Source organism: Empidonax traillii, unplaced genomic scaffold (assembly GCF_003031625.1).
Source record: "Empidonax traillii isolate 1590-97213 ecotype Southwest subspecies unplaced genomic scaffold, ASM303162v1 scaffold445:size985633, whole genome shotgun sequence".
Taxonomy (NCBI): domain Eukaryota; kingdom Metazoa; phylum Chordata; class Aves; order Passeriformes; family Tyrannidae; genus Empidonax; species Empidonax traillii.
This window is the reverse complement of record NW_020955638.1, coordinates 731,013-738,304: the sequence shown is the minus strand read 5'-3', so window position 1 is coordinate 738,304 and position 7,292 is coordinate 731,013.

Below are 7,292 nucleotides of genomic sequence, written 5' to 3'. Positions count from 1 at the left end.
CCCATTTTAATTCTTGTTCACTGTCTTAGGTTTATTTGACAAGGTTTTGGTGGCAAGGAGGCTGTAGGAGTGGCTTCTGTGAGAAAATCCCAGAAACCTATTCCAGTAAGCTCCAAAAGGGACCATCACTGGCCAAAGCTGAGCCCACCAGTGACAGCTGTAGAGCCTTGTGATAACATGTTTAAGAAGGGGTAAAGAAACACTGTGCAAAGCAACATGGGGAGAGGAGTGAATATGAGAGAGAAAAACAACTTTGCAGACACCAAAGTCAGTGCAGAAGGATGGGGAGAGGGTGCTCCAGGTGCTGGAACAGAGGTTCCCCTGCAGTCCATGATGAAGACCATGGAGAGGCAGCTGAGCCTCTGCAACCCATGGAGGATCCTACACTGGAGCAGGTGGCCGTGCACTGAAGGAAGCTGTGACACTGTGAGAGAAACTGTGCTAGAGCAGAGTCATGGCAGGACTCTGAAGAGAAGTCAGGATTTGAGCTCAGGAAGAAAGGAGGTGCTTTTAGATTTGTTCTTATTTCTCATTATCCTACTCTCAACTTCATTCATGATAAATTAAAATAATTTCCTCAAGCCAAGTCTCTTTTACTCCCAATGGTAATTGGTGTGTGATCACTCTCTGCTCTTACCTTGATCTATGAGCTCTTCTTTGTATGTTTCTAGCCTTATGTTGTTGATGGAGGAGGTAGTCATAGGGCACTTTGTTGGGCACCTGGTAACCAAATAAGCTCAATCCTCCTCACTCAATCATTAGCATTCTCATCTATAAGTTTGGTATTTCTTCATACATGGTCCTAGTGCATCAAGATGAGGGAAGAGTACAGGCTTCTTTGGTCAGCATAGGCCACTGGTTGTGGAATTATTAAACACTAAGGAAAATCAAAACTTAATTATTGAGTTATTGCTACTTCCTGGCAATAACTACCAAGTTGTAGAAAAAAATTAATGAAGGTAACATAAAACTGTTGGCTTTTTATTTTATTTTATTTTATTTTGAGTGATTCTATTGTCCTCACTCATGGGGGTTCAAGAGATAGCTTAAAATATATATTATAAGATTTAGTCTCACTGGCACCACAGAGAATTTATGAAGTATGTTAGCATCTCAATCTCAGTGGAGCTGAGGTAAACCCTTTGGCACTCTGAGCTTTGCTCAGAAATTAATTTTAATATCTAGACCATTTGCATTATCAGGATTGGATGCTTCTGTTATCACAGCTATAAATAGAGTACCTAAATTAAGTAATGTTCTTTTCAGGCAGGTAATTCTTGATCTGCATAAGCTTTGAGATGACTGAAAGCAACTTAAAGCTTTATGTGCTCACAAAGCCCAGGTCCACTTATCCACACTAACCAGTACAAACCACAGACACCCACTGGTGCCACTCACTGGCAACCACTTTTGTGGCTGCCATCAAAGCCTTTCTCAGAATGATTAAGATTGTCTCATTTTCCTGATAGTGCGTAAATGCAAAGCTCTCACATTTCCAATACAAGAAAGTTTGAAAGACACTTTCACATCACACATCTAAAAAAAAAAAAAAAAAAAAAAAAAAAAAAAAAAAAAAAAAAAAAAAAAAAAAAAAAAAAAAAAAAAAAAAAAAAAAAAAAAAAAAAAAAAAAAAAAAAAAAAAAAAAAAAAAGAAAAAAAAGAGTATATTTTTCCTTGGCATACTCACTACTTCAGTCTGAACTCACGTCATAGAACCTTCAGACCAGTGGATTTTACACTGAGATATTTGTCAAAATATTCTTTAAGAATAGCATAAGACATTTCTTTAGCTCTCTTACCATCCACTCCACTCTAGGATTCACAAGTCTAGAACATAGTCTAAAGCACAGAAAACCTAACTCAAGCACAGCTGAGCTTTTCCTCTATGAAGACGGAGTAAAAGACTTATTACTTCAATACAGGAAGTAAGACTTTCCATATTAAATGAAATCATCCATCTTTCTGCTCTGTTATCTAGTGTTCTGACTCTACAATAATTCAGATGCACTGGAAATTTGAAGGGAAAAAACTTCTAAACCCATTGTGCATGAATGAAACCTATACCTATACTTACTTATCTCTATAGGCAGTTTTCGTAGATTGCAAAACATAAGCACAGTTAACTTTTGACCTTTTTTAATTTAAAATCATCCATTTCAGTGATCCTCCAAAAGTATCAGAAAACTGGCAGAAAAATTCATAAGCAGATACAAGAAGAGAAAGTAATTTTGATTGTATGAAAAGTTTAATTTCCTTATTCTATAAATCCTTTCCTGAGATGAAAAGACGATCCTGCTTGGTTAACCATGCCTGAAGTAGGTTAGCTATTTGGCTATACTAAAGCCTTATGGGATTAGAATTAAGATTAACATATAACTGTTCAAAAAGCATGAAGATCTTTCCATAGCTGTGGTTCAGAAAAGCCTTATATGCCCTGTTATTTTGTGTGCTCTTTTGTGCATTTTCGTAAACTGGAATTTGGAATTCAGGAAGCAATGGTATTAAGAAGCTTTTTTCATTGTTTTTCCCCAACAAGAACACCATTTTTGAGCAACAAACAACAAAGTACTTCAGAAGGGATTAATAAGTGATATTCTAGAGAATGAACAAACAATTCAAAGTGAAGAAACATCTGGGAAGAGAGGAAACAGATGATGTTAGTTCCTTAGAAAACGTTGTCATTAGCTACTCTGAACGTGGTCTAATCTGAAATCAAAAGATTCTATTGCATTTCTTCTATTTGATTCTATTGAACAGGTTGTCCAAAAGAGTTAAGAAAATAGTTTAAATTGTCTATAACAACTGTAAATCTCAACTGCTTTATTCTTAATCCTGTTGCCCTAAATCCAAACCCTAAGTCAAGGAGAGGGTAGAATGGTGATGGGTTTTTGTCCTAGGAAAAAAAACAAACTAGCCTAGATGGGGGTAGTCTAGTTAGGCGTGGGGAGAAATACTGACACCAGGAGGTGAAGCTGGTTTTGTGAGTTTTCATGGCAAAGGAGGCTGTAATCTGCATTACTTCCAGTGATATTCTAACTTTGTAGAATTTGTTTAGGCCATTATCTGACAACCCAAAAGTAAAGGTTTTAACAGTTTTATGGGTAGTTGACATTTGAATTGTTAGGAAAGTTAATGCAAGCCCATTAAAGCCTAAATCAAGGCATGTGCATAAGTTAAAATGTGTAATAGTCCTTGCATTTGCTAACATTCAGGATCAAAGTGTTATTTAGTCCCATAAGAATCTTCAACATCTTCATAAATAACTTGGACACAGGACTGGAAGTGATGTTATGCAAGTTCGCAGATGACACAAAACTGAGAGGATCTGTTGACTCCCTCAAAGGCAGGGAGGCCTTGCAGAGAGACCTCGACAAATTAGAGGATTGGGCAATCACCAACCATATGAAGTCCAACAGGGGAAAGTACCAGATCCTTCATCTGGGATGGGGTGACCCTGGATGTAAGGATAGACTGGGGAATGAGATGCTGGAAAGCAGTGCCATGGAAAGGGACCTGATGGTCCTGGTTGATGGCAAATTGAGTATAAGTCAGCAGTGCCCTGGCAGCCAGGAGGGCCAACTATGTCCTAGGTTGCATCACACATCTTCTGTTTAGAATTTACAACCTATTTTTCCTTTGCCTGGACCAGAGCGTAATTGAGCTACATGAGGAGAAAGTACAACCCAGGACCAGATTTATTTGTGGTGATTACCAGTGCAATAAACCACTTTTTCTTCCCTCAGTTTCCCCACTCCCACACACACTTTCACTGTAAGCAGTGTTACGCAAAGACTCTGATGGTAAAGACTGTCAGCTTTGATGCAACTGATGATATTGAGAGAGGAATGCTGAGACTTCTTCATTCTTCTTATAAATTCTTATAGGTAAGACAGTTCTTTACAATGTTGTCATCTGCAGCTTACTTCCTATTCTTTTTTCAGGTCTAGTGTTTCTTATTCTTTTGCTATTCTGTGTCCAGCAAAGATTTTAACTATAGAAGTAAGATGCAGGTGGCTCAGGTGTTAGCCCTGTGGGCATAGTATGCGGTGTCTACAGAGGGCTGTGTCTCAGTCTCTGATACATAAAATATTCCAAGCCTTTAATCTGAAATGAGAGCACTTGGTCCTTGGTTATTGCTTTGCTGTTTATATTAATATTGAAAGCCTGATTTTTTTATGCTTAGTTTGTCAATTGTCGTAGTTGAATGTCTACCTTTGGGTATAGTTTTCAGTACACAAAAAAAGAATCACTGGGTTCACTTAGAAAAAAAAAGTCAAGTATACTGACTACCCTGTACATCCGTGGTGACAGATGTATGTAAGGAAAATAAATTAAAGAAATATGTTCTTATCATATTAAAAATCGACATATTAATAATTTTATTGAGCTACCTCAAGAGTTAGTAGTTCGATATCTCCATAATATAAAGTTTCACACATAGAGTGACACACATAATCCTGCACATATCATTCTAGCCAATAATTCTGTTTCCATCAACTAGGAAATAACCTAGATCACTTTGGCCATTTAATCCTTTTTTATGATATAATGCACATAAAAAGAAAAAAGTTTGTGAAGTTTCTTTTTCATTAATTTACTAGGACTGTTCTATGTGTCCAGTGATGAAACCATATTGCAATATATTTAGCCAATACAAAAAAATGGAATTAATACATATATATATATATATGAGATATATATATATATAAAATACATATAGAAATGAATATTCTAGGTCAAGTTTCTAGTAGTTTGGCAAAAAAAAAAAAATTTCTAGATATCATCCTTTTCCTCTGCCATTATAATTGACCTTCATGTGAAAATAAACAGATCGTAAGTATTACTTTCTTCTTTTAACTGAGGGAAAAACCCCTTGATCACATTATTGACATCATCTTTCATAGTTTCTACTGAAGTGTAGAAACATTTCTCTTCAGATAAGGTAAAGAAGTCTAGCACAAGCACATTGTGCTTACACAGATGCAAAGGATTCAGAGGATCACTTGCATACTATATGAGAAAATTAATCTATTTCCCAGTATTTTTTTCAAGTATACATATAGAGAGAGAGTATGGTACAGGCATCGCTAAACTTTTTGAAGTCCTTCTTTTGTGGAGAAGACAAACATGCAAAGGACTGCATCCAGTTCCCCCTGTCTAACCACATTCTCCAGAGTGAACACTTTCATGTCATTTCTCCTTGCTCCTACCCTGATCACCATTTTTGTCATTCCAGAGATCCAGCATCTCTGGTTGAGGTAGTTCTAGACTCAGTCCAACCTCTCTAGCCTCCCCTTTGGTCCTTGCTCAGGCAGTGCAATGATCGACAGTGCCTTACCAAGGCATGTGTTTCCCCTTGAGAACCATTGCTGTTCTGTGTTGCTTTATAGCAGTAGAATGTCAATGACACCAGGGCTGGAACAGTTTCTAGTATGTAAGTTCACTCAGCCTTGTGTGTCAGTTTAGGGCTTTACGAGTACCTTTTAACTCTGGAGTTAAATAACTCATTCCATAATATGCAGCTGGTAGGTGGAGGAGCCATAATTAAAAAGCAGGTAGCATAATTTCTAATTATTGCATGCTCTTGCCATGTAATCTGGAATTCGTCTTTCCATCAGATAAAACGTCTCCATAGCTCTAGTATGCAAGCTGTGGTGTCTCATGTCTCCTAGACATATGGCAGAGACATGTTGCTATTAACCAGTATATTTAGCGCAGATAAAAGAGAGTTAAAAGTGGAAAATAATAACCTGTCATGTTTTTATGGATCTGGAAAAAACAAAACAAAACAAAACAAAACAAAACAAAACAAAACAAAAAAAAAAAAAAAAAAAAAAAAAAAAAAAAAAAAAAAAAAAAAAAAAAAAAAAAAAAAAAAAAAAAAAAAAAAACACAGAGTATTAATTTTTTAAAAGATTAACCCTACATGGGCACTTCCTAATTTTCTAGAAACCTGGATTCCATAAAATATGAATGATTCAAATAACATTAATGTTCCAAAATCTGATTTGAAAGCCACATATAAAAACGGTCCTAGAGATTACTAAAGCAATGTTTTGATTGAAAGATGTGATTACCTAAAATCTTAGAGAACTAAAAATTTTCTTACAAAGGTATTTTTTCTTCCTATTTCTGAGTTTGTGGGTCTTTTTGGTTTGGGGTTTCTTTCCCCCAGCAGTTTAATCCATCACTATCATTCTGTCACCTTATCAAACTAAAGCTCAAACCCAATTTAGATGCAAATTACTTATCCATGTTACTACAATATTTTTTTTGTCCTTTTACTAAATAGGACTTTTACTAAATAGACTAATATATGAGCACATCTAGTTTTTTACTTTCCCAAGTTTCTGGAAGTTTAGATTCCGTCTGGTCTTCAGATCTGAAATTTGAATTGATTTTCAGTATCATGAGGTTAACTAAATGCACTAGTTATCCCTTGCAGAAATTCAGAAACATCCACTAGAACTATTTTTTTTTGTGATAATTAGTCACCCGTTTTTCTGATGTGGCTCTCAGAAAGCAAATAGAGCTTCTGCTAAATGTACTAACTTTGATTTTGATTATTTTTTATAAATTAGGATGAAAGAACTAGTCACACCAAATGCAAATATCTGCAACACTTCCAAGGCTTAGCATAGCTAGAGGCTTTACATAGAACAAGCTGCTTAAGTTCTCAAAGGTGATTGGTACTTCTAAGATGATATAATCTACCTGATGAACACATAATTTAATAATGCTGCTGATACTGAGTTTTGTGAGACATATTACAAAATTTAAGTGAGTAGTAAATATAAATAAATACATAAATAAATATATAATATAAATAAATACAAATAAACATATAATTATTGGTGATGGGTATGTAGATATTCTATTCCAGATATGTTTGGTAGTTCCTTTTCTGACTGACAATATTTAATTATTTACTATATTTTTTCACCAAATTTCTGCATTTTCTCTTCAAGCTCAAGATAGATATAGAACAAAGCAAGGCATGCAAGGAGCTTGTAAGAAATGACACAGCAGAACATGCTGGATCTAAAAAAGGATATGTTCAACTACCAATATCTTCTCATAGTGCTTAACATCTTTATCGATGATTTAGATGAGGGGATTGAGTCCATCATCAGCAAATTTGCAGATGACACCAAGTTGGGAGGGAGTGTCAACCTGCCGGAAGGCAGGAGGGCTCTGCAGAGGGATCTGGATAGACTGGAGAGATGGGCTGACTCCAATGGGATTAAGTTCAACAAGGCCAAGTGCCGGGTCCTGCACTTTGGCCACAACAA